At 56.9% G+C, this 3,585-nt stretch overlaps 1 long non-coding RNA gene across 1 annotated transcript; it reads right to left on the bottom strand.

Annotated features, from left to right (window-relative positions):
• Positions 1 to 569: 569 nt before the first annotated feature.
• On the bottom strand, positions 570 to 2,982 carry LOC120227289. The gene is made up of 2 exons (XR_005527216.1): positions 2,880 to 2,982; positions 570 to 1,930 (listed from the first exon to the last, which is right to left on the bottom strand). It is a non-coding gene; the product is annotated as an uncharacterized LOC120227289 (long non-coding RNA).
• Positions 2,983 to 3,585: the final 603 nt, after the last annotated feature.

Below are 3,585 nucleotides of genomic sequence, written 5' to 3' on the forward strand. Positions count from 1 at the left end.
ATAGATATTCATATTCCAGAGTGTTTCCCCAGCCTGACCCAGAGCATGGCTCCATCTCTCTGGCTTGTATCCAGGCTTGCCCTTGAGTGCTCTGCACCACCATCACATCCTCCACCCCCTCACTGAGTTCAGGGGTACATCCAGGGAAGTGTCAATGGCAACTGAGAGCAGGAAGTGGACCCAGGTCAACAGGGGAAGGGTCTCCACATCCAACATCCCCTCGGTCCCTGGAGATGGAGCGGCAGCATAAAGTGGGATCATCCCCCCATCCTGTCCAGACACAAACAGGGAATCAGAGAATGATACTGTGGGTTTCAATCTGGGACTCTCCCATCAAAATAAAGAATTAACTCTTTTCTTTTTTTTTTTTTTTTTTAATTAAGCAAGGAAAGATTCCAAAGGATAAATCCTGTCACTAGCATATCCTTGCCGTGTGATCTTGGGCAAGTCAGCTCCCATTCCACTGTCTTTGCTTTCCTATCGTTCAAAAGGTGATAATGTTACATGCTCAGGTGTCCAACCAGATGTAGGTACTGTGAACATAGAATGAGTTAAAGCACATAAATCACTTAGGGTAGAGTCAGGCATGTAATTTTTGTCTTCCCAGCTAGGAATGGACAACATAAAGTCACATGGTAAGACATTTCTAGGAAAAGGGAGGTGTCCTGCTCAGATTGTCCATCCAATAAAATGACACAGGTTTGGGTCCAAGAGATCTTCATTCAAGTGGGGGCCTTCAAGACACAGTTGCATCTCCTTTTCCCTCCTAACTCAGCTTGTTACGTTTCCGCTTTGGAAAGTTCAGGAAGCAGAAGACCGTCCCATAGAGAGCTTTGTTCCTGCATCCCAAGATCCCCAGAAAATGAGGGAAGAGGGAGACGATTGAGGCTAGTGCTTAGAGAGGTTTTGAGCTCAGGATGGCCCTAGGTGCCAGTTCCTAAGTCCTCCCAGTGAACCAAAGCCTGCCCACCAACCCATCCTGGGTGCCCACAAGGAAGGCGGATAAAGAAAAGCCCACCCCACTGGAGCCTGACACAGCTCTGTCAAGAAGAAAAGCAGGTTGGACCGAGCACCAGGTAGCCTGAGCACTGGGGAGGTCCACCGGGAGGTACAAAACCACACAGCTTAGCACATATGAAGGCAACCTGGAAAAGGATCCCAAGACCAGAGGGATCATTAATGAGCAATCAGAACCTCTGATAGAGAGCCTCCTCCTCAGTGCAGGGGTGTGGCCCAAGACGAATGCAAACACAATGCTGACCTGCCCCAAGGTCAGTGGTGGGTACCTCCAAGATGACCTCCAACATGATCTCCTATCTTCATGGCCTTGTAGAATCCCATTCCCAGGAGTGACTAATGGACTACGGCAGCTATAATGAAATGTCCAAGAATTCCAAAATGTGGTGATGACAGGTCTGCAGCTTCTGTCTCATAAACACTTTGTGTTCACTGGCTCGCTGTCTCTTTAATCTCTCTCTCTGTCTCTGTTCCTCTCTCTGTAGTCACCATATAAAATTGAACCTGCTGGGGAGGCCCTCAGGTATCCTAGGCCACGCAGAGGAGAACCGAGGCAGTCTGCAATGTATATGCACCATCTTGGGAGGACGTCTTGCAGCCCCAGGCCAGGTTCCAGGAGATACATCACGGCTGACAGCTTGACGACCACCTCAGGAGAGGCCCTACCCAGGACCAGACACCTACCCCTGCTCCTGGATTTCTGACCTCAGCAACTGGAAGGTAAACGGCCTGGTTTGAGCCACTCAGAATCAGAGCACTTGGTTGAACAGTCATGGATTAGGGATGCTCCCTGGAGCCAAGGTCCAGGCTCTGGGTGGTGCTGGCAGGCCCCCTTGCTGGGGCTTTCAGTTGGTGGAGGCCGCTGCTGCCTGAGGCCCTGGGCACAGGGAGAAGCCTGGTGCTGGTGAAGTCCCTACGGAGGGACAGTGGGGCTGTGTGTTCCCTGGGGGACAGAAGCACCCTGCAGAAAGGTCAGGGTCCAGGAGGATTGTGGTGGTGAAGGAGCTCGCAGCACGGGTCAGAGGAGCGAGGTGCAGCAGCGATGGAGAGTCTGGGGATGCAAGGGACAGAGGGGGACTGAAGGGAACAGGGTGGAACCAGAGGAGGAGAAGGAGCTATGGAGGCCCTGGATATGCAGGGGGACTGAGGCAGACAGGGAGCAGCCAGAGGAGGAGGAGGAGGAGCCTAGAGTCTGGGGCCAAAACAGGATGGAGGGGAACAGAGGGGGACAGAAGGGGACAGTGTGGAACCAGGGGAGAAGCAGGAGCCACAGAGAGCCTAGGTACACAGGGGGATGCTAGGGGTCTGAGTGGGACTGAAGGGGACAGAGGTTAGCAGGGGCATGGGGAGGAGCCAGAGGAGGAGCAGGAGCTGCAGAGAGTCTGGGGAAGGTGGGGGAGTGGAGTACAAGGGGAAAGAGGAGGAATGAGAAGGAGGGAAGTGCACACAGCAGAGGGACGGAGGGAGATGGAGGGGGCCACAGAGGGAATGCGGGGGACAGAAGGAGACACAGAGGGACCGAAGAGGACACAGGGGGACGAATGAGAATGAGGGTGTAGGAGAAGAGCCAGAGTTGTAGCCTCAGAGTCTGCAGATGCACGGGGCTGCAGGGGGCCAGAGGCGGACTGAAGGGACCGCAGGGGGGCAGGGAGGAGACTCAGAAAGCCTGGGGGACGAAAGGAGATGGAGTGGGACTCAGAGGGATGAAGCGGGAAGGGGACAGAGAGTTGGACTCAGGGGGAGGATGGTGGGGGACATAAGGGGGTCGCACGGAGACGGGGAGGAACCGGAGGAGGAGGAGCCGCAAAGATTCTGGGGATGCAGGCGGACAGGGAGCCACGGAGCCAGGCGCGGGCACTCACCTTCCAGGAACTTGAGCGAGAGAAACCGCGCCTTCCCCCTAGCCCCCTCGCACGGTGTGGTGAGCAGGGTGGTGGGCAGCCACGGTAGGGGGCGGAATCATGAGAGACGGACTTGCGACGAATCACTGCCTGCTTTCTGGCCACCAGCCCTTCGGTACCCGGCCCCGCCCCCATTAACTCTTCTGGTCACCCTCAGACCACGTTTCGGCTCCGGTCCCGCCCTCCCTTCTGCCCGTTGGTCGGCTACCAGCTCCGCCCCGCCCCACCGTCCTTTGTGTCCCTCAGACTTTGGTTCTCCCCTAGCCACGCCCCATCCAGCTGGCCTTCTGTCCACTGGGCACCGCCCCACTCCAGTTCGCATTTGTGACCCCTTGCTGCAGCTCCCTTCCTTTCTTCCATCTTCAGTCCCCGCCCTCATCCCTCCGCACCTCTCCCCTTCCGACCCCGCCTCCAGTCCAGTCCAGTTCCGCTTGCCCATTCTGCACTCCCTGTCCCGCCCTTCTCGCCTCGCACTTCCGCCCCGCCCTCCCGCTCCCGCCCCGCCCCCGGCTCCCGCCCCGTTTGCCGGCCCCGCCCGCCCAGGCTGCTAGGGCGTGAGGTGAAGCGTTAGGAAGAGGGTGACTGTTGAGCTCAGGGTCTGTGATGGTGCCTGTTATTCCTCCAGCCCCGGGGGCACCCACGCCCGCTTCCCTGGGGATCATCGTGC

The sequence above is a fragment of the Hyaena hyaena genome, unplaced genomic scaffold (genome assembly GCF_003009895.1).
Source record: "Hyaena hyaena isolate Hyena2069 unplaced genomic scaffold, ASM300989v1 scaffold_2158, whole genome shotgun sequence".
NCBI classification, from domain to species: Eukaryota; Metazoa; Chordata; class Mammalia; order Carnivora; family Hyaenidae; genus Hyaena; species Hyaena hyaena.